This window comes from Pseudophryne corroboree, chromosome 10, assembly GCF_028390025.1.
Source record: "Pseudophryne corroboree isolate aPseCor3 chromosome 10, aPseCor3.hap2, whole genome shotgun sequence".
In the NCBI taxonomy this organism is placed as follows: Eukaryota; Metazoa; Chordata; class Amphibia; order Anura; family Myobatrachidae; genus Pseudophryne; species Pseudophryne corroboree.
Window position 1 is genome coordinate 248,092,917 of NC_086453.1, and position 24,798 is coordinate 248,117,714.

General features: G+C 44.9%; 1 long non-coding RNA gene across 1 annotated transcript; it reads left to right on the forward strand.

Annotated features, from left to right (window-relative positions):
* The first annotated feature begins 231 nt into the window (after positions 1-231).
* LOC134965473 (uncharacterized) lies at positions 232-1,913 on the forward strand. The gene is made up of 4 exons (XR_010188386.1): positions 232-663; positions 752-1,123; positions 1,208-1,380; positions 1,661-1,913. It is a non-coding gene; the product is annotated as an uncharacterized LOC134965473 (long non-coding RNA).
* Positions 1,914-24,798: the final 22,885 nt, after the last annotated feature.

Consider the following 24,798-nt stretch of genomic DNA (forward strand, 5'->3'; position numbering starts at 1 on the left):
TGTCTGCATTGGGTGAGCCAGTATTGCGGGTTTCATTTCCACGTCCACGCCAGTATCGCACTAGGCGTGAACTGGAGGATCTCAGCGAGTTCGAGGTGATACAAAATTATCGCTTATCGACTCGCGACATATTTTCGCTGTACGCTCTGTTGGAGGCCGACTTGGAACCTCGGGCACGGTCAAATCGTGCAATCAGCGGTTTTCAGAAACTGCTGGGGACGTTAAATTTTTTGGCGTCAGGCACATTCCAGCCTACACTGTCTCAAACATGCGGTTTTTCTCAGTCGACACTGTCGCGCTGTATAACCCAAGTCATTAGGGCTTTCCGCAAATTGACGATCCAGTACATCACATTTCCAGAGACGGACAGCGAATGTCGTGAGATCAAATTAGGCTTTTTCAACAAATACAAATTTCCCAATGTGCTGGGCGCGATTGACTGTACCCACGTGCAGATCAGACCGCCACGGAATTCAGAGGAATGTTTTCGGAACCGAAAACAGTTCCATTCCCTGAACGTGCAGGCGGTCTGTGATGTAAACATGAGATTTTTGAACATTTTTGTGGGATTTCCTGGATCATCTCACGACTCCTTCATCCTAAGCCAGTCATCGCTGTTTGACAAGTTCGAAACAGGAAACATGCCTGGTGGCTGGCTGTTAGGTATGTATTTTCATTTTTTTATTATTTTATTATTAATTTTTTTATTATTTTTTACAAGTACCTAACATTTTTTTTATATTTTCTATAGGCGATGCGGGTTATCCAAACAAACCGTGGCTGTTGACCCCATTGTCTAATCCTGTTGGTAGAGCAGAAAAACGTTACCAAGAGACACACATTGCATCGAGGGGAGTAATTGAGCGTGCCTTCGGTGTACTTAAAAGCCGGTTTCGATGTTTAGACACTTCCGGCGGTGCTCTTTTGTACTCACCGTCGAAGGTTTGCGGCATGGTAAATGCATGTTGTATTTTACACAACATATGTGTCGCAAACCGTTTGCCGGTGACTCTTCGTCGTAGTGCTTTCCTACGCGGGAACCGGTCTTCTGCTCTACCGGTGGGTATGGGCGAAGGAGAGGATTCCCGGCGGACAGTGATACAAAATTTTTTTGCAGTTACCTGTGAGTATACTGACAACATTTGTATTATCGTGTAAACTGACATTGGATTTTTTAAAAAAAAACCTCTTCATTTATCTATTACAGAGTTTTACATCCTGTTGATGTGTATCCCCAGGCCGTGTTTATACAGTTTGTTCCCCCCTGTTTTATCCTGTTTGGTTACCGCAAATATTTGACCCTTTTATCCAACTCTACCATGGGCGACCTAATGGTGATGTGGACCTGACCCTCCGCCATGTAGCAGACAACCCCCTCAGGTGAGATGGATTGCCCAGAACTCCCTTTGTCCAAAATCACCCCGGCATGTCCAAAGTGCAGCACTCCGGCATTTGCAAGACTGCACATCCAAACATTCCCTCCTGATACACCAATGCTGGTCAGGGAATGTTTGGATGTGTAGTGACGCAAGTGCCGGAGGGTTGCATTTGGACCCACTGTTCCCCGCTTGTGTTGTGTGGACTGTATGTACCTCTTCTTTCCAGTCCCAGGGTGACACTATTACCCACATCTGGAAGCTCATACTGTTCTCTTCCACAGGTCCTGCGGTGTATCTTCCCAAGTGGCGTGGATGTGAGGAGACACGCCATTTCACCCGATGTTCCATGGGCGACCTAATGGTGATGTGGACCTGACCCTCCGCCATGTAGCAGACAACCACCTCAGGTGAGATGCATTGACCAACAAGACTCCCTTGTCCAAAATCACCCCGAAATGTCCAAAGTGCAGCACTCCGGCATTTGCAAGACTGCACATCCAAACATTCCCTCCTGATACACCAATGCTGGTCAGGGAATGTTTGGATGTGTAGTGATGCAAGTGCAGGAGGGTTGCATTTGGGCCGCTGCAACCCGCTTGTGTTGTGTGGACTGTTGTATGTACCTCTTTTTCCAGCCCCAGGGTGACACTATCACCCATATCTGGAAGCTCAAACTGTTCTCTTCCACAGGTCCTGCGATGTATCTTCCCAAGTGGCGTGGATGTGAAGAGACACGCCATGTCACCCGATGTTCCATGGGCGACCTACTGGTGATGTGGACCTGAACCTCCGCCATGTAGCAGACAACCCCCTCAGGTGAGATGGATTGCCCAGAACTCCCTTTGTCCAAAATCACCCCGGCATGTCCAAAGTGCAGCCCTCCGGCACTTGCGTCACTACACATCCAAACATTCCCTGAAACACCAATGCTGGTCAGGGAATGTTTGGATGTGTAGTGACGCAAGTGCCGGAGGGTTGCATTTGGACCCACTGTTCCCCGCTTGTGTTGTGTGGACTGTATGTACCTCTTCTTTCCAGTCCCAGGGTGACACTATTACCCACATCTGGAAGCTCATACTGTTCTCTTCCACAGGTCCTGCGGTGTATCTTCCCAAGTGGCGTGGATGTGAGGAGACACGCCATTTCACCCGATGTTCCATGGGCGACCTAATGGTGATGTGGACCTGACCCTCCGCCATGTAGCAGACAACCACCTCAGGTGAGATGCATTGACCAACAAGACTCCCTTGTCCAAAATCACCCCGAAATGTCCAAAGTGCAGCACTCCGGCATTTGCAAGACTGCACATCCAAACATTCCCTGAAACAGCAATGCTAGGGAATGTTTGGATGTGTAGTGATGCAAGTGCAGGAGGGTTGCATTTGGGCCGCTGCAACCCGCTTGTGTTGTGTGGACTGTTGTATGTACCTCTTTTTCCCAGTCCCAGGGTGACCCTATCACCCATATCTGGAAGCTCAAACTGTTCTCTTCCACAGGTCCTGCGGTGTATCTTCCCAAGTGGCGTGGATGTGAGGAGATACGACATTTCACCCGATGTTCCATGGGCGACCTAATGGTGATGTGGACCTGACCCTCCGCCATGTAGCAGACAACCACCTCAGGTGAGATGCATTGACCAACAAGACTCCCTTGTCCAAAATCACCCCGAAATGTCCAAAGTGCAGCACTCCGGCATTTGCAAGACTGCACATCCAAACATTCCCTCCTGATACACCAATGCTGGTCAGGGAATGTTTGGATGTGTAGTGATGCAAGTGCAGGAGGGTTGCATTTGGGCCGCTGCAACCCGCTTGTGTTGTGTGGACTGTTGTATGTACCTCTTTTTCCCAGTCCCAGGGTGACCCTATCACCCATATCTGGAAGCTCAAACTGTTCTCTTCCACAGGTCCTGCGGTGTATCTTCCCAAGTGGTGTGGATGTGAGGAGACACGACATTTCACCCGATGTTCCATGGGCGACCTAATGGTGATGTGGACCTGACCCTCCGCCATGTAGCAGACAACCACCTCAGGTGAGATGCATTGACCAACAAGACTCCCTTGTCCAAAATCACCCCGAAATGTCCAAAGTGCAGCACTCCGGCATTTGCAAGACTGCACATCCAAACATTCCCTGAAACAGCAATGCTAGGGAATGTTTGGATGTGTAGTGATGCAAGTGCAGGAGGGTTGCATTTGGGCCGCTGCAACCCGCTTGTGTTGTGTGGACTGTTGTATGTACCTCTTTTTCCCAGTCCCAGGGTGACCCTATCACCCATATCTGGAAGCTCAAACTGTTCTCTTCCACAGGTCCTGCGGTGTATCTTCCCAAGTGGCGTGGATGTGAGGAGATACGACATTTCACCCGATGTTCCATGGGCGACCTAATGGTGATGTGGACCTGACCCTCCGCCATGTAGCAGACAACCACCTCAGGTGAGATGCATTGACCAACAAGACTCCCTTGTCCAAAATCACCCCGAAATGTCCAAAGTGCAGCACTCCGGCATTTGCAAGACTGCACATCCAAACATTCCCTCCTGATACACCAATGCTGGTCAGGGAATGTTTGGATGTGTAGTGATGCAAGTGCAGGAGGGTTGCATTTGGGCCGCTGCAACCCGCTTGTGTTGTGTGGACTGTTGTATGTACCTCTTTTTCCCAGTCCCAGGGTGACCCTATCACCCATATCTGGAAGCTCAAACTGTTCTCTTCCACAGGTCCTGCGGTGTATCTTCCCAAGTGGCGTGGATGTGAGGAGACACGACATTTCACCCGATGTTCCATGGGCGACCTAATGGTGATGTGGACCTGACCATCCGCCATGTAGCAGACAACCACCTCAGGTGAGATGCATTGACCAACAAGACTCCCTTGTCCAAAATCACCCCGAAATGTCCAATGTGCAGCACTCCGGCATTTGCAAGACTGCACATCCAAACATTCCCTCCTGATACACCAATGCTGGTCAGGGAATGTTTGGATGTGTAGTGATGCAAGTGCAGGAGGGTTGCATTTGGGCCGCTGCAACCCGCTTGTGTTGTGTGGACTGTTGTATGTACCTCTTTTTCCAGCCCCAGGGTGACACTATCACCCATATCTGGAAGCTCAAACTGTTCTCTTCCACAGGTCCTGCGATGTATCTTCCCAAGTGGCGTGGATGTGAAGAGACACGCCATTTCACCCGATGTTCCATGGGCGACCTACTGGTGATGTGGACCTGAACCTCCGCCATGTAGCAGACAACCCCTTCAGGTGAGATGGATTGCCCAGAACTCCCTTTGTCCAAAATCACCCCGGCATGTCCAAAGTGCAGCCCTCCGGCACTTGCGTCACTACACATCCAAACATTCCCTGAAACACCAATGCTGGTCAGGGAATGTTTGGATGTGTAGTGACGCAAGTGCCGGAGGGTTGCATTTGGACCCACTGTTCCCCGCTTGTGTTGTGTGGACTGTATGTACCTCTTCTTTCCAGTCCCAGGGTGACACTATTACCCACATCTGGTAGCTCATACTGTTCTCTTCCACAGGTCTTCCGGTGTATCCTTCCTAAGTGGCGTGGATTTGAAGAGACAGTTCCCCGGGCAATCTACTTACGTACAATTCTACTGCATTACAAATTTTAATAAAAACCACAGGAAACTTCTATTTTTAAAAGTTTATTGAAGAAAAAATTTTTTTAATAAAGTTTGAAAGTTAATTAAAACAAAAAAGTAGTTTGTTCTTCTTTACATTCTTTTCTTGTGTATATAGATATCTGTGGGGAAAAGAAAAAAAGTATATTAAAGTAAAGACACACTAAATTCATGTTCATTTCTTTTCAATGAAAATTTGGGGAACAACACAGCCCAGCATGACCCATTGCTGGACGGTGTTGTTCTACAAAGGCATGCGGTTCAAAGTGAAAGAGTGGCGTCAGTGGTCAGCACTTTGACACGCTAACATTTGTGGAACAACACAGCCCAGCATGACCCATTGCTGGACGGTGTTGTTCTACAAAGGCATGCGGTTCAAAGTGAAAGAGTGGCGTCAGTGGTCAGCACTTTGACACGCTAACATTTGTGGAACAACACAGCCCAGCATGACCCATTGCTGGACGGTGTTGTTCTACAAAGGCATGCGGTTCAAAGTGAAAGAGTGGCGTCAGTGGTCAGCACTTTGACACGCTAACATTTGTGGAACAACACAGCCCAGCATGACCCATTGCTGGACGGTGTTGTTCTACAAAGGCATGCGGTTCAAAGTGAAAGAGTGGCGTCAGTGGTCAGCACTTTGACACGCTAACATTTGTGGAACAACACAGCCCAGCATGACCCATTGCTGGACGGTGTTGTTCTACAAAGGCATGCGGTTCAAAGTGAAAGAGTGGCGTCAGTGGTCAGCACTTTGACACGCTAACATTTGTGGAACAACACAGCCCAGCATGACCCATTGCTGGACGGTGTTGTTCTACAAAGGCATGCGGTTCAAAGTGAAAGAGTGGCGTCAGTGGTCAGCACTTTGACACGCTAACATTTGTGGAACAACACAGCCCAGCATGACCCATTGCTGGACGGTGTTGTTCTACAAAGGCATGCGGTTCAAAGTGAAAGAGTGGCGTCAGTGGTCAGCACTTTGACACGCTAACATTTGTGGAACAACACAGCCCAGCATGACCCATTGCTGGACGGTGTTGTTCTACAAAGGCATGCGGTTCAAAGTGAAAGAGTGGCGTCAGTGGTCAGCACTTTGACACGCTAACATTTGTGGAACAACACAGCCCAGCATGACCCATTGCTGGACGGTGTTGTTCTACAAAGGCATGCGGTTCAAAGTGAAAGAGTGGCGTCAGTGGTCAGCACTTTGACACGCTAACATTTGTGGAACAACACAGCCCAGCATGACCCATTGCTGGACGGTGTTGTTCTACAAAGGCATGCGGTTCAAAGTTTCTTGAATTAAACATGGTTCTACTCACCTTGGTACGCACAACACAAACTTATGCCGTCCACTTCATTTCTCCTCACCAATCCTATGAATAAGTCAAAAACACAGACTAGTGAATAGTAAATTCACACAATTAAAGCCTACTGTACATCATTACAAAAAAGGATTTTTGGAAGAAAAAGGGGGTATCAGAATAGCTCTTTGGCCCATCATACATGTAGCCGCAAGGAGCTTTCATCCGTTACCACACGCGCCCGCATACATGCCCGCGCATGTATGCCTACACAAAGCTCCTTGGTAGTACCCGGTCACGGGTGGGGAAGGCCAACAAAGAAAAAACAATAGTAAGAAAAACAACAAACTAATGGGAGGGGAAGACAGGGATACATGAAAAACATTTAAAAGAAAATAAAATAATACGACCGGGTTTATGGTGGAAGTCTGTCCGGATCCTCTTCTTCCCCCTGATAGGGCGTGGATGTCCTGGGAGGCTGGGGAGTATGTTGACTGGCCCTCGGTGCCCATGCTGCTGAAGATTGTGCGGCCGGTGGTGGAGGCATCTGGGGGGTGGGGTACATCCCTGTATATCCCTGGTACATCTGTGACTGTCTGTACTGGGATGGGACTTGAGGAAGGGTACGATGCGTCCTTGTGGCTTGCGACGGCGGATATGGTGGATCACCAGCGTGTTGATGAGCTGGTACTGGGAGCTTTTCATAGATCATCTGCAGTGTGGTTGCGATGACCTGTTGGCTGGAAGAGGAGTGTCGATGACTCTCCGACATGTTCTTATTGCTTTCTGCCAGACATGAGGTGTTTTCCACAAGCTTGACCATGGAATCGGACAGAATGTTAAGTACGTTCATATTCTCCCTATGATCTTGAATTATGATCTGTAGTATTGTGGCCGTGCTGTCGGAAAGAGTCTTCTGCAGTTCATGCAGACTGTTGGACATTTTCTCCATTGTCCTCTCAATGTTGTCCAGTCTGCTTCCCACAACATTTGTGTATGTATCCTGGCGTGTCCCAATCTCTGATGCCAGGGTGTGAACCCTCTGAACAGTTGAGGGATTCTGCCCTTCCTGGATGTCTGCCACAACTTGGATTTGGGCAGCTGAAAAGAAAATTAGACAATATTATACACATTCATCATACATTTTTTTGAAGGCTCACAATTCAATTTACTCACGCAGGGATGTAGCAACTGGAGCCTCCTGCACTTCCACCTCGTCATCCTCTGACGACTCCTGTAGGAGATCCGGCCTGAAGTAGGAACCAATCCCCGAAGCTAGTCCGCTGCTGGTTCGTGGCACCACTGTTTGCAAAATAATTTTTTGGGGAAAGTTAATAAACTTTACACAACTGCTGCCCCCCCCCCCCAAAAACAAAACAAAAACAAACAAACCTTCTCCATCCTGTGATGCCGCTGCTCCAGGAGCTCCACTTGTCCTCGTTTCGGAAGACTTTTCAAGGGTCTGGCTGGATACGTCTGCACGGCTGTCCTCAAACCCAAGAAAAGTTTCGTCTGTTAACCCTGTGGACTCAAACAGATCGGGTGATGGGTCCACAAGGGTTGTGTCTTGAGGCTCTTCAGTCACAGTCCCAGAGCTCCTGGAGAGACGACGATCTGGTGATGACCTGCGCGCAGGAGCTGTAGTTTGGCGCCCATCTTGTGGTGTGGTCGCCGACGGTGTCTGGCGCACAGGTGATAGTCTGTGCGCTGACGTAGTCTGGTGCACAGGTGACCAACTGCGCGATGACAAACTGTGGCGCACAGGTGACGATCTGTGTGCTCGCGATGCTTGCGGCGCAGTTGATGGTCCGCGCACTGCTGCCGATGCCTGCTGCACAGGTGACGGTCCGTGCGCTGGCGATGTCCTGTGCGCAGGTGATGTCCTCTGGGCAGGTCTGTCTGGGAAAAAAAAAAAAGCACATTAGCACATACAAAAATTTTAAAGGGAAGTACAGCTCATGTGAATGTATTCTTACCATCAGACCTCCTTTTGGACGGCTGGTCTCCCGCCTTCCTCCGTCTTCTGGGCGGTTCTTCCTCCTGGGGAAAGCCAGCAGGACGGCTGGAGTCCACACCTCCGCGAACTCCTTCGACCATGGCAGGGTTCATGCGCCTTCTAATAACGTCCTCCCAGGGTAGCCACTTCAGATTGAGAGCCGGGCCACCTCCCGTAGCTGTCTCATGTCGGCGCTGAATCCCCATCTTCTTCTTGGTCTGTCTGCGGCAATCACTGTACCGCTTCAAGCAATTTTTGGTGCTCCGGCGGTTTCCAGATATTGCAGTGACTTGACTGGCGATGGATTCCCAGATGTTCCGCTTTACCTTAGCTGCTGTGGTCTGTGCCCTTAGTCCATACAAAATGTCGTAGGACCTGTCGACGCAATCTACTAGGGTACAGTTTTCCGCCTCAGTGTATCTGGGTCCACGCGGCTTTTTCTGTCCTGCATCTTCACCAGAGGCTTCCTCCTCCGACTGCTCCTCTGGCTGGCTTCTTGCCTTTAGGGATTAAAAAAAAAAAAAAATTTTTTAATAAGATCGGTATGTACCTGTGAGTATCAGTATCCCTGGCATTGCGCACCTATTACAGTAGGTGTGCATGGCATTGCACAAACTACAGTGGGTAAAGTTTGATGCTATTTGTGTCTGCAGGTGTGGTTAAGTACCTTTTTACTAGGCTTTTTCTTGGACTTCTCATGGGCCCTTGACGACCGCGGCTGGTCACTAGATGCCTGGTCGGTCGCATCCGCCTCCTGGGTTGGCTCCCACTCCTCATTGCTATGCAGGGATAGATCCGAGGGGGAGGGGGAAGGGGCGGATCGGGTCTGATTGTCCCTTGACATCTCTGTTATAAAAAAAAAATACATACATGTATAAATGGCTGCCCCTCACAAAATGGCTGCCCCTCACAAAATGGCTGCCCCTCACAAAATGTTGACCAGGCTGTCGACTCAACTTGCCCCAAATCACCCCAAAATGGCAAGAAAGCATCCCAACACACTCAGGAGGTACACCACATCAAAATTAGGTGGGAAAACACATGTTTGAAAAACAATCAGCAGCACATGTCAACCAGGCTGTCGACTAAAATTGCTCCAAATCACCCCAAAATGGCAAGAAAGCATCCCAACACACTCAGGAGGTACACCACATCAAAATTAGGCGGGAAAACACATGTTTGAAAAACAATCAGCAGCACATGTCAACCAGGCTGTCGACTAAACTTGCTCCAAATCACCCCAAAATGGCAAGAAAGCATCCCAGCACACTCAGGAGGCACACCACAGCAAAATTAGGCGGGAAAACACATGTTTGAAAAACAATCAGCAGCACATGTCAACCAGGCTGTCGACTAAAATTGCTCCAAATCACCCCAAAATGGCCAGAAAGCATCCCAACACACTCAGGAGGTACACCACATCAAAATTAGGCGGGAAAACACATGTTTGAAAAACAATCAGCAACACATGTCAACCAGGCTGTCAACTAAAATTGCTCCAAATCACCCCAAAATGGCCAGAAAGCATCCCAACACACTCAAGAGGTACACCACATCAAAATTAGTTGGGAAAACACATGTTTGAAAAACAATCAGCAGCACATGTCAACCAGGCTGTCGACTAAAATTGCTCCAAATCACCCCAAAATGGCCAGAAAGCATCCCAGCACACTCAGGAGGCACACCACAGCAAAATTAGGCGGGAAAACACATGTTTGAAAAACAATCAGCAGCACATGTCAACCAGGCTGTCGACTAAAATTGCTCCAAATCACCCCAAAATGGCCAGAAAGCATCCCAACACACTCAGGAGGTACACCAATGCTAATAGAAGACCCAAAAAAGTCAATTAAAGAATAAAAAAAAAACGTGAAAAACTACCCCAAAACACAAGTCTCCCCCTAAAAATGCAGCAACACAAGCAAGGGGCTATACACATACCTGCACACATGCACAAACACCCCATGTACACCTCATGGCAACCCCCACTACACAAACACATACATGCAACACCAGACACACATGTGGTACTTACCTACAAATGTAGTAAAAGCTCCTAAAATGGCTCTGCTCCGGGGTAACAGGAATCCTCCTGACTGTCCTGGAATAAAGCCTGCTGGGGTGTCCAAACGATATCCACAGCAAACAACCAAATTGCTAGCTCTGCACCTCCACACACCTCTCTGCAGGTTCACAAAATGGCTGCAGAGCAGGTGCAGCAAACAAGCCCTAATAAAGGGCTGCTTTCGTCGGGAAGGCGAATTCAGTACGCCCACTACTCGCCGATTGGCCGTAATCCGCCTGCGGGAGGGGCGAATCAGTTATACATTGAATATAGTGAATTCAGGGTCCCGGCGATAGGGCTGCGGCTGGCGATAGCGGGCGAATTATACAGGGGCGGATCTAATGACGCGATTCGCCCGCTATTGCATATAGCTATGTGTCTTCAGTGAACGGCTGTGGGCTACAGCACTTTGATTGTGTCTGTGGTAGGAAAATCTTAATTTTTCAAAATAAATCTAAAGGTGTGTGTTATTGTTCCAGGACTGTACTTTACAAAACAACATTGCATAGTTGCCACATATCCACTACTGCAGAGTAATAAATAAACAAAATGTGTGTGCTGCTTTTCGGTCATTGTACTTAAAAAAGTACTTGTGCTGTGGCCTCTGACAGCCATGATGATACTACAACTCAGTGGCATGCAGTGAGGTCAGTGGCTGGTGAGGCACTGCAGCCATAATGTCCACCGAGTCCCGCCAATGACACCTACCACCGCCAAGTCGATGCCTGCTACCGCACCCAAGCTGAAGCCCACTGTCACCAGTGCTAATGGCCACTGCCCATACCAATGACAGCCACCCCGCCAATGTTCTACAAAATTGCCCCAGCCAGATAAAAATGATGGGAGGGGCACCATAATTGGGGAAGTACGGTAGCTGGTGTCACCAGGTAGGGGAGTGGGGATATGGCCCCACATGCCTGTTGTAAATACATAATGCCCTCCTAAAGTTATTATGACAAATGTTATAGCAAATGCACATACCAATTATATATGGGGCAAATCGGTCATTGACGTTAGTAAATAGAAGTGCTGGTATGTAAATTTAATGTAGAGAGGAGGAATAGTGGGAGATGGGAGAGAGGAGGTATAGTGCAGATGGGAGAGAGGAGGAATAGTGGAAGAGGGAGAGAGGAGGAAAAGTGGGAGATTGGAGAGGTAGAGAGGAGGAATAGTGGTAGATGTGAGAGGTAGAGAGGAGGAATAGTGGGAGATGGGAGGGGTAGAGAGGAGGAATAGTGTGAGATGGGAGTGGTTGAGAGGAGGAATAGTGGTAGATGTGAGAGGTAGAGAGGAGGAATAGTGGGAGATGGGAGGGGGAGAGAGGAGGAATAGTAGGAGACGGAAGAGGTAGAGAGGAGGAATAGTGTGAGATGGGAGTGGTTGAGAGGAGGAATAGTGGGAGATGGGAGAGGTTGAGAGGAGGAATAGCGGAAGAGCAGGAGAGAGGAGGTATAGTGCAGATGGGAGAGCGAGAGAAGAGGAATAGTGGGAGACAGGAGAGCAGGAGTTAGGAAGAATAGTGGAGACAGGAGAGAGGAGGAATAGTGGAAGAGGTAGATAGTAGGAATAGTGGGAGATGGGAGAGAGGAGGAATAGTGGGAGGTGGGAGAGGTAGAGAAAAGTAATAGTGATAAATGGGAGGGGTAGAGAGGAGGAATAGTGGGAGACGGAAGGAGTAGAGAGGAGGAATAGTGGGAGATGGGAAAGGTAGAGAGGAGGAATAGTGGGAGATGGGAGGGGTAGAGAGGAGGAATAGTGGGAGATTGGAGGGGGAGAGAGGAGGAATAGTAGGTGATGGGAGAGGTAGAGAGGAGGAATAGTAGGAGATGGGAGAGGTAGAGAGGAGGAATAGTGTGAGATGGGAGCGGTAGAGAGGAGGAATAGTGGGAGAGCAGGAGAGAGGAGGTATAGTGCAGATGGGAGAGCGAGAGAAGAGGAATAGTGGGAGACAGGAGAGCAGGAGTTAGGAGGAATAGTGGAGACAGGAGAGAGGAGGAATAGTGGAAGAAGTAGAGAGTATGAATAGTGGGAGATGGGAGAGAGGAGGAATAGTGGGAGGTGGGAGAGGTAGAGAAAATGAATAGTGATAAATGGGAGGGGTAGAGAGGAGGAATAGTGGGAGATGGGAGGAGTAGAGAGGAGGAATAGTGGGAGATGGGAAAGGTAGAGAGGAGGAATAGTGGGAGATGGAAGGGGTAGAGAGGAGGAATAGTGGGAGATGGAAGGGGTAGAGAGGAGGAATAGTGGGAGATTGGAGGGGGAGAGAGGAGGAATAGTAGGTGATGGGAGAGGTAGAGAGGAGGAATAGTGGGGGATGGAAGGGGTAGAGAGGAGGAATAGTAGGAGATGGGAGCAGTAGAGAGTAGGAATAGTGGAGATGGGAGAAGTAGAGAGAAGAAATAGTGGGAGATGGGAGAGGTAGAGAGGAGGAATAGTGGGAGACGTGAGAGCAGGAGAAGGCAGCAAAGTATTTACCTATCTCTAGTGTAATGGCTGGCGACAGTGTGTCACCAAATACATTGCTCCGCAAAGTGATGTCATGACACAGCTAAGTCTTACAAAACCGCACCCACAGAGCGCATCGCCAGGAGGTGTATCTGCTGCTCAACTGGACCAGACTGTCAGATGGCCAGTGTGACCCTGCTGGTAGACATAGGTGATGGGGCAATGAGCCCGGGTACAGGACATTTATGCCCACTCTGCAGAACACTGTGTGGGTATACAGGACTGGGCCTGCTGCAGCAACTGGGATGGGGGCTGCAGGATACATGGATTGCCGGCACTCTCAGGCACCACCACTGCTGCCCCTCCATCTATGGGCTGCTGATGCCCAGTGACAAATTGCTAAGGATGGGCTGCTTGATCACCGAGTTGGCACTGTGAGCTACATGCACCATGGAGGATCCTGTGGCGCCCAGGCCACTGTCCCAGATGATATCCTCGCTGCGGGTGATCAGGCTGCCGCCCTCAGGGTCCTTGTCATATTCTGTCCATGGCTCCCTGGAGTCGTGGTTTAGTTTGATGACACGAAAGTGGGAAGCGCAGGCAGCAGTGGTGGCCAGGGGCTGGCTGCTGCCAGGGCCATATTAAGCCTTGTAGGGGCTATTAAGCAACTGAAATTGGTGCAGCCTCTATCTTGCTGTGTCTACTATGCCCCTGCATAATACTAATATTAATAGAGAAACAAACATGACAGGCATGATTTGCGGGGTACATTGGGGCGGTTGGACCAGTGAGGGTGGTCTCTGTGCAGCGATGTGCCATCTTGAAGTGCCAGGGTGCCAGGCCAGCTGGAGTACCCCATCACAGCTACTGTCATTGCAAAGGGCAGGGGAGGGTAAAGTGTGTACACACAGTAACATACACAAACACACTGTACATGTCAGTGCCCCGACAGGCATTTGGTTGTGATGGGGAGGATCATGCCCCAGGCTACCATCTTCATTCTGCTGGAGCTGCAGTCAGCGCCCACTCACCTTGCAGCAGCCTGGGCTGGAAGAGTATGGAGCGGAGCCCACAGGCATGCGAGTAGAGTGCAGAGGACATTCATCCCCACATGACCTGATTATAATCCGGTCCTGGTGCTAAGAGCCGGACGCCCGCATACCTGCTGTCTCTGAACCCCAGCCGCCTGCTGCAGATTGGGGGAGGTGGGATCTCATAGCTGGGGAGTACAGTGCAGACATCCTGGTGCCCAGCGTAGTCCACTTCTGTCACAGCAGCCCGGGTATGTCAGTTGCTTGCAGCCCTTACAGTGGAGCCGGCTGCCGGAGCAATTGTGAGAGGAGAGGGAATTGTGGCCGCTCCTCCCCCTCGAGTCGGGCTGCACTTGGCAGCAGCTTTGCTGTGCATTACTGGATGAAGGGCAGGTGCATATTAATGTAATGTAAATAATAATGATTGTTGCACCCTCCTGCCCCGCTGCCTCCGGTATCAGCCACTGGCCAATCACATCTGATCAGTGACAGATGCGTGCTTGCATGATATGGGCTGTCAGTACGCCCCTGTCAAAGCGGCACTTCTAGAGGTGCCGCTTATAGATTTTTTTTAATGGGCTATGACTGCCCCATGCTTGACCCCACCCCCAGCTTCCAGATCTTCAGCATTGACACTGTTTTTAGTAGATAAAAAATTATTAAAATGATGCAAAGTCTAAAGTATATACTTATGACACAGAATATGTGTATTATTTGAATCATTAATGACAGGGGAGGCAGTGCCTCCCCTGACTGCACGTCCCTGCTACAACTACTAAAGTATTCTCATTGACCTCTCAGCTGCTTTAGACACTGTGGACCACCCTCTCATTCTGCAGATACTTCACTCCCTTGATCTGCATGATACTGCCATCTCTTGGCTGTCCTCCTACCCTCTGACCATTCCTTCTCTGGCTCCTCTCATGGCTCAACCAACCCCCATTTCTACTAACTGTAGGTATCCCCCAAGGTTCTATTCTTGGCCCTCTCCTTTTCTCTCTCTATATATCCTCTATAGGAGTACTCATTAGCTTTTTTGACTTACAATATCATCTCTATGCTGATGATACTCAAATCTACCTTTCCTCCCCTGACCTCTCTCCTGCTCTCCTCACTTGTGTGTCCAACTGTCTCTCTGCTATCTCTTCTTGAATGCACTGTCTTAAAATTAACAGGTCTAAGACTTATCTGATAATCTTCCCATCCTCCCACACAACCTCACTTCCCCTCCCACAATTTAATTATTTATACATGGCACGACTATCTCCTCTAGCCCCCAAGTGCACTGTCTTGGAGTAATCCTTGACTCCTCCCTCTCCTTACAACAACACAACCAGCACCTATCACAAAGCTGTCATTTTCATCTCAAAAATATTTCCAGGATTTCCAGACCCTTTCTCACCCAGAATGCCACTAAGACCCTTATCCACTCACTGGTCATCTCCAAACTGGACTACTGTAATCTCCTCCTGACTGACATCCCTAACACATACATCTCTCCACTCCAATCTATCCTCAATGCTGCTGCCCTAATCAACTTGCTCACCAAATGCACTACATCCACCTCCCCTCTCCTAGAAGCCCTTCACTGGCTCCCCTTCTCCTTCAGAATCCATTTCAAGCTTCACATACCCACTTACAAAACCCTCACCCACTCCTCTCCCAGTTACATCTCTGACCTTCTCTCCCTTTACACTTCTGCCCGTCCTCTTTGCTCTGCTAATGCACGCTGCCTCTCCTGCCTTCTGATTACCTCCTCCCACTCCCACCTCCAAGATTTTGCACGTGCTGCTCCCTTTTTCTGAAATTATCTACCTTTCCCTCTCAGACTCTCCACCTTTCTGGAATACTTTGAACAGGCTATCAAGACACACTTCTTCACCCATCTCAGCCATCTCTCATCCTAAGCCATCTGTGGCCCACGTTCACTTTCTACCTCATCTGTGTCACTCCTGTCTGTGTGCTTCTCCCCTTTAGAATGTAAGGCCTCACAAGAAGGGTCCTCTTCCCTCATGTGCTTTTACATCTCTTACTTAAGCTAGCTTCTTTTCAATACTCCCTTTGATGGCACCAAATCACTCGGCTTTCTGACACCCTGATACTTATTTCAGTGTTGTTTACTGACACAGCTTTAACTATATACCCTGTACTTTTCCTATATTGTATTGAACTGTAAGTCACTGTCTTCATGTTTTGCTTATTTGTTTACTCTGTAATTTGATGCTGCAGATCCCATGTGGCGCCATGTAAATAAATGATGATAATAATAATAATAATAATAACACAAATAAAAATAAAAAAATAAAAAAACAAGGCTGAAGAACAAGTTGTGTGTTAACAAACCCTTTGGTAGAGTCTAGGGGTGTCTACATTTTCTACAATATTTGTGAGTCTGTCATTTCTGACATTGTACTCATAGGGGGGTATTAATTGTTTGAAGAGTCAGTTGGGTGTCTGTTTTTTCCTATATAAAAGACAGGAAAAAACAGACACCCAACCGACTTTTCAAACAATTGAATTCCCCCACAGAATACCATTTCTTCAACCTCTGCAAATGTGGGGATGAGCAGTACAAGTAAAGATGCTGAAGCAATATAAAGTGTGGATGCTAGTGTGGAAGTGCTGTAACAGGAGGAGGGTGTTATCTCATGCTGAGGATGTTGATTATAAGGATGTTGTTTGTCTATGTCAGCCACCAGTGGCAGCAGTTCTTTCTCGTGACTAAAAGAAAGCCATTGCCACTGCTAGGCATTAGATCAAAAAACATCATTTACTGTAGGTGTGGAATTATTTTTACCCAAATCATGACAATGTTTTTGAAGGCATTGGATCTTTTTGTGAGGCAAAAGTTAGTAGAGGTAGAGTCATTAACCATCTTGGCACCTCCTTGTTAAGTAATTTGCAGTGAGTTCATGAAATGTATTTTACAAAATTATAATAACTTGTACAATAAGAAGAAGCAATCCAGTATCATCTATCGCCAGTTTGGAGCAGCACATGCAATCTTCACTGCCCACACGATCATCATCAACCTAATATACAACATCATTTTAGTGTGCACCACTTTTCTTTTCATTAAACTATATGTATTTTACTGGGGCATTGTTGATGGTCTTGTGATTTTCAAAGCCCATGTCTCTGTTTTACTTTTCTTTATATTTATGACTGTTAGCATAATCAATGTTATATTTTTTTTTAAACTTCCAAGTGTTTGCTGTTTATTTTAACTAGTCAGCTCACTGCAGCTTCAATATTGTGAGCTGTGATGTTGTTGAAATTGACTGGAAATTACTGTAAACTAATTTGTTGATGTTAATAATATGGTACTAACAAAAACATGTCCAAATTACATGATTTTACTGTAGCTGTTTTTATCAATTGTAAAGAACTCAAAATGCTAAACAGAACCAAAACAGTTGAGGGTGATTTTGCTAAAAAGAATCCAAAACCAAAGTACATGGGTTCACACACATCTCTAGAATACACACATTCTTTTCCATACATGCAAAGTAAAAGCACATGTGCCCTATTTCACCTAACCACCATTATACCCAAAGTGAGGAACTGTCCATCTTTTATAAACAATGCTATCTAAAATCAATATGCAAAGGTAAAAACTGGCACTGGTAACAAAATCAAGACAAATGATGAAAAAAAAAATAATTCTCAGTTTTTTTTATCCCCTTTAACATCGGGGGCAATAGAGTATATAGACAGTTTTTTTTTATTCTGCTGATATGGGAGACTTTAGCACACTGTGTAAAAAATCAGATTAGAAAAAGTAGAAGGATAATCTGACAAAATAAGAGATCTGAAAATAGATTACAATATTGTTTTCAAACAGGCAGATAAGCGGTCAGAATTAGTTATTAAAAATGTACAGTATTATCTACAGAAAGCATTTAGGCAATTGAATAATCCAATTTTCTTTAGAAAACCAATGTGCAAATTTAGTGATGAGCGGATTCGGTTTTACTTGGTTTTACTCGGTTCTCAAAACCGAATCTTATTGGCTATCCAAAACACGTGACATCAGTGAGTCAATAAGATTCGGTTTTGAGAACCGAGTAAAACCGAGTAAAACCGAATCCGCTCATCATTAGCAATTACACTGTCAAATTTCAAAGAGATATACATTATTAGATGGTGAAGTGCTCACAGGAGCTTGGCAGTTTTTGTTCAGTTCCCATTCAGTGATCCCAAAGTACTACTATTTGCCAAAAATAAATAAATCAGTTAAATCTCTAACAGACCTCCCATCATTTCTGGAGTATGATATCTCACATTACATTGATCTTTATACAGTATGCTGACTCTCATTTACAAAGTCAGGTGACTTTTTGTGATTCTAAATAAGGGATACCATATATATATATATATATATATATATATATATATAAAAACACAGTATACTTTAGACAATTTGATTTTTTTTTAAATTTGGGTTGGAGATATTAATTTGATTCTTAGATTTGTCGATCACCTCAATTCAAATTAATTTGGTGTAGATTTTACCAGGAAGATTCATGATCACTGTATCAATTTTGTGGCCATGTGACTATCGATGCAGGATAGCAAAATACATACATTTACTTATATTAAGGAGGTTGATTGCAACAAGTATTTGAACTATAAGAGTTGTCATTAAAAAAAGATGGAAAAAAATATAGTTTCTCCATCTTCAGAGGAACTATTACGTTAGGGAGATGTTTGATCTACAGTGAAAATCAATGCATGAGGCATTTTTAGAACAAGGATACCCCTGTGACATTTTAGATAAAGCGTTAGATCAAGAGAGTCAGTTTGAGAGAAAGGAACTTTTGACTATGAGATTCTTTGATGTCAACTCTATCGTCGATATCTTCTACTTAGACAGGAGATATGAGACTTTTGGCTTTCATTATGCAATTGAATTAATCTGCCTATAAAATAACTAAAATTCCAGAGAAAATATCCTCCTTGCTAAAATTAAATAGACTCTTAGCTCCAGTGGTGGCTGAGGGCAATGGGGTAAAGGTGGTCTGGAGAATTTGAATATGAAAGCCATTGAGCAAGTGAAAACTACTAAATGAGGCAGGGATAGGTATAAATGTTTGTGCAAGAGAGGAGCTTCCTGGTATTTCCGATTTAACACCAAATGGATTAAACAACACCATTGAGCTAAACAATATATGATTCACTTCTCCTCTTTTTGTGTTTATTCTGATGAAGTTACTGTATGTTTAATGTCATCTTTACACTCTTCCTTCCCTTTGATGCAGTCTCTATGGTTATCCGTGAATCGGGGTTGTACGGACAGGTAGCACATTCTAGGACCCTAGAGGTGTTCTTGACCCTTACTATACGGATTCCTATTTCTATTAGGTGTATGTATTATGTTATGAGCAATTTCAGTAGGCTAAATCTGGATATTTAACATCTTTATATATAAGTTTATGGGTCTTCCTTAGAGATATACTATGTATATATGTAATTTATTTTTGATATTTGAGGTTAGCATTGATTATTTACATAGTTTGAATATATTGGAATGATATCTAAGTCTGAGTAATTGCAATATTGTTAACTGTGATTACGATTCCATCACTGTATTGTTATCTGGTATCTCTGTCTCTTATCAACTTATTCAGGGCTTTAACTTAGAATTAAAACCAATTATGTTTTTTAGCATTATTACCAAATGTAATTTGAATGAACTGTATTTGTATTTATTCTTCAATATTCATGTTACAGTATACTATATATACAATAGTGGTTAATGATCTCATTGTGATGGAGTTGCTCTATTAGTTCAGAGTTACATAAACAGAGTACAGTTATGTATGGGTGTCACTGCTTCTGAAGATATGGACCGAGGCCAAGAATCACATAAAGCCACGCCCCCTCTGTCATGATTGCAGAAGCCACTTCATAACAAAGAGCAGAGTCAGAAATGCCAGTGGGAGATTCCTACCTCCATCAGCGGGAGTCCATCTGAAAAAAACAAATGTCACCAATCATAAGTTTATCCTAGTCATCCAGAGGCAAGTTTAATATCAATGCCCTCCCTCCTTAAAAAAAGAGAAAACAAACATGGTGTAATGTAATAAGGTGTGAGAATCCGGAAGGGAGAGATTTTGTGAGAGTTCTCAGGTTTTTTTTTAAAGTGGCAACCATTTACAGGGCAAGATCAACCTGGTTTTGCCATGTACTTTAAATGATTGGTAATAAAAATTAAACAAAAAGTAGAGCACTCACAAAATCTCTCACTTCCTGATTCTCACACCCATTACATTCCGCCCATGATGTGTGTGAATGTGTGTGTATTAGAGATGTGAACCTGACCATTTTTCGCTGGTTTGAATTTTAATTCAAATTTGACATCTATATTTTGGTTTTAGATTCGGTTTTGGATTTCGGACATGACTGGTTTTGGTTTTGTATTTTTCCAAAAATGTACAAAAAAAGCTAAAATCAATTTTGTCCTTTTTTTGTTCCTAGAGTATTATTAACCTCAACACCATTCATTTCCACTAATTTCCAGTAAATTTTGACCCCTTCACAGCTCTCTGATATTGTTTTCATCTGCTTTAGGTCAAAGGCTGCAGCAAGGTGGGTGGTTACTAAGTGACAGAGCAACGGCACAAACACACAGCAGTTCATAGTACATATTTGAAACACTGCCACACAGCAGTGGCAGAAATGAAAAGTGGCACAAGATGGAATTGTCCTTGGGCCAACCCCAATTTAACAAACCAAGGACTTCAGCTAAAGGGACTCCACTTTTTTTGGCTGAAGTGCTTGGTTTGTTTGGGCCCCCACAAAACAAGCTACAGAACCAATGAAGGTAAAGCAGTATGGTGGTGTGGGAAAGTAGTGCAGTAATGTGTTGCGTGAAGATAGCACAATACAGGGGTGCAAGAATGTAATGCATTACGGTGGTGTGGTAAGGTAATGCAGCAATGTGGTGTGGGGAGGTAGCGTAGTACAGTGGTGCGGGAAGGTAGCACAGTAATGTGGTGCAGGAAGTTAGCGCAGTAATGTGGTGTGGGAAGGTAGTGCAGTAATGTGGTGTGGAAAGGTAGTGCAGTATGGTGGTGTGGGAATGTAGCGCAGTATGGTGGTGCGGGAAGGTAGCACAGTAATGCGGTGTGGAAGGTAGCACATTGCAGTCGTGTGGGAAGGTAGTGCAGTACAGTACAGTGGAGTGGGAAGGTAGCTTAGTGATGTAGTGTGGGGAGGTAGTGCAGTGATATAGTGTCTATTCATGAAGCAGTGGAAATAGTGGAGAAGGGAGCATGTGGAGAAGTTGCCCATGGCAACCAGTCAACTGTTCCATACAATTGTATAGATGCAAATTATAAATGTTACTTTAATGCTGATTTGGTTTCCATAGGCAATTTCTCTACTAGCTCACTTCTCCACACTTTTCACTGCTTCATGAATAGACCCCAAAGTATGTCACCACACACCCTCTTCCCACCAGGCAGAACTTTTCTACAGTGCAGATCATACTACTTACGACGGCACATAATAGGCCCTTCCTAAATCTCATCTCCAGGCCCATGTGGAACTTAATCTGGCACTGGTTCTTGGACTGCACTTTCTGCTTATTGTTGAAGAACTCCAGCCATGCACTTATCAGTGTTTGGATACTCTCATGATTGTGATTGGTGGATGACCAGCACCACCCACCAATTTCTAATACCAGAAGCTTGCAGTAAAATTTGACCACAGGCTGCATGTGTATGGAGACTGGGTGTGCTGTCGGCCAGGTCTGCTGGCCTACCTACTGGCTGTGCCCCAAATGCTTAAAAGTATTCTGACCCAGGATCAGAACACGAGCTACACGCCATCGAATGTCGGGACAATTATATTGAAACACTACTTGTTTTCTTATAAATAACTGTTATGGACTTATTCGCATACAATTATTGTACACCATCTACTTCAGTAATACCTCCAGGGGGAGCATAAACTCTGGGATTAGGCAGTTTATACTTTAAAGGATTGCTGAAGAATCTCCTGGAACCCTACTTTAGTTAGGTCCTCCATCAAGTGGGAGTATACCACTCTGAAAGGTATACAGAAGGGTCATCTCTTTGTAATCAACCTAAGAGAGCACTGTGACTCCTCTACTTTTGATTTTCATAAAAGCTTAAATACACTTACTTTCATGCTTATGATTAGTGCACCTTAGTTATTATTTAAACCTAACCCCACATACAATCTGCTTTTTTCCCCCTTCTTTCCCAATCTTACTTTCCAACACTCCTCCACCCCCCTTGCCATTCCCACTTTCCTAATTATTTTATTTTTCCAACTTTCACCACACTCTTGTTTCCTGAGGGACTAACGTCCTGTAAACCCTTCTTTCCACCACATAACATGCTTTTGCTTCACTCTCTACCGTAGTGCTGTGCTACATCTTACCATATTAGCAAACCAAACCTTGGAACATCTGGACAACCCCTGATAGAGTTGCACCATTTTCTGTACACTACCCACTGTGAGGTAGAGCGTGATACTACCCCCATATTCTACAGCAGTAAATGTTATGTTGTCCCATGTATGAGGTGACAGTGCTCCAATGTAACAATGAACAGCTGTGCCAGTAAGCAAACCAGCAACATAGATTTACTAAAGTTTATAAAAAGAAAGCGTAAAGGTATTACTTGTAGCCATATTCTAGCTACCATTGATATTGGAAATGACAGCTAGAATCTGATTAGTTGCTCTAGACAACCTTTCAGACATGTGACTTGAAAATGTACTCCCGGGTTGTGTCCATTTACACATGCATCTCTAAAAGGGGTATTAGAAAGTTTACAAACGCTACCCCTTTGAGGTCCTCCCACTCCAATCATTCAAAAAACACAGGCATTGCAACGTGGAAGTTTATTTTGTTTCAATCAAATTTTGCTCAAATTGTGAAATGGAATGTTAAAAGATACTGAATATTTCAGGACCCACTTTTTTCTTTGACAATGAGTTTTCAGTAGCCAACAGCGTCGCTATCCTGAACACTGTGATCCCGACAGCCGGCATTTTAACTGCAACCCCTTTGAGCATTACCCCATGCGCCTGGTAAATTAGTATGGAAGATGAGCTGAGAGCAGTGTATTTACATATATTTTTGTATTACAGTACTGTACATGTTCTACTGGCATTGAGTTGAAACATGGATCATTATTAAAATACACTTAGAACCTGATAATGCTGCATAAGAATTCTTGTTGGGAAATGGACTGTAAATTATCACGATTGAAACAGATGCAAATAAAAGAGCAGACTGTAAAATGTTTGCCAATTCATAGTCAGTAATGCTTTTAGATAAGCTGAAAATGTATGTTACTGCCAGTGTTTTTGTAACAAAATTTCTGTATCCATTAAATGAATAAGTAATTTTAACATATCTTTGTGTCAGTCTCAATAAACTATGTTTAGGGAATGCTAATTAAGATAGTTAACTGTTACTCATTGGCAATGTTAATATGCTGACATTTTTCTCTTTGTCTATAATAGTGCCGGGAGTCTTCTTAGCAACATCTCCTTCTGAGAGATCCATGCCCAGTTTTGATCATGCGTATTTACCTGCCCTGACCTTAGTGTCTGTTTTATCTTGGATCTTTCCAGTCTGACTGTGTAAAACTTTTCTCATTAAAACTCTCTTGCTTTTTGTTGGGCTATAATCAGTCACTTTGGACAATTATAGCTAACTGTACAAAACCTTGGGGTAACTGTATACTACTGATCAAATTCTATTAAACAGGAAAAGTAACCCTTATGGAAGACATACATTCAGAGCTGGGTGTTCAGAGCAAGAATTTCTAATAGTTTATTATGATATTTTAATGTAATATTAAAAAAAATAATCAGATTGTATTATGGGGGTTATTCAGAATTGTTAGCAAACCAAAAAGTTAGAAATTGGGCAAAACCATGTTGCACTGCAGGTGAGGTAGGTGTAACATGTGCAGTGAGATTTAGATTTGAGTGGGTGTTATATTGTTCCTGTGCAAGGTAAATACTGTCTGCTTTATCGCTACTACTTAGCCCTGTGATCGTGATTGGTGTTTTTGGGGTGGAATTTATTTTTCATTCTTACTCCAGTTGCTACAGGTTAGGTGTTCTGGGCAGAGCCATAGTGGCAGAATACAGATGGAAGTAATTCACAAACAGCCTGTCATGTTTATGTTTTCAGCCCAGCTTGCCAAGCCATGCACTGATTTTCACTTAAGTGGAGGGACTGCATGTTAATTTTCCCCCTATTTAATGTGAAAACAAAACTTTGTGGTATGGCCTTTGGTTTAATTATGTATAAATTTTTCTGATAATATTGCCACTGTGTAGGTCACTGGTACAGCCTCATCTAGAATGCAGCGTCCAGTTCTGGAGACCGTCTCTCCAGGATGGATAAAATAAATTAGATAGTGTACAAAAAAGGGTAACTAAAATGGTGCATGGCCTACGTCACAAAACTTACCTTGAAAGAATAAAAGATCTTAATATGTATAGTTTGGAGCTGAGAGGGGAAAGGTGGTGGTGGTTGTAGGGGGGTGACTGACATAAAAAGGAGCCTTTAAAATATACCAAGGGTTTTAACAAGGTACAGGAGGGAGACATTCACAAGGGCATGTGTTGAGACTGGAGGGAGATAGATTTAGGGGAAATTTAAGGAAAAATTACTTCACAGAAAGGGTGGATAAGTGGAATAGCCTCCCGTCAGAGTAGAAGATAAGACAGTAGAGCAATTTACACATGCTTGGGATAGGAATATGAATATCCTTACAAAGAACTAAGGAACAAATAGGGCTAAGGTTACCTAAAGAAAAAATTAAAAAGGGCACACTAGATGGGCCAAGTTGTTCTTATCTGCCATCAAATTCTATGTTTCTATGTAAGATGCACAAGTACTATGGTCTGGCAGGCTACAACTAATGCAATTAGACAAACAAGCAGG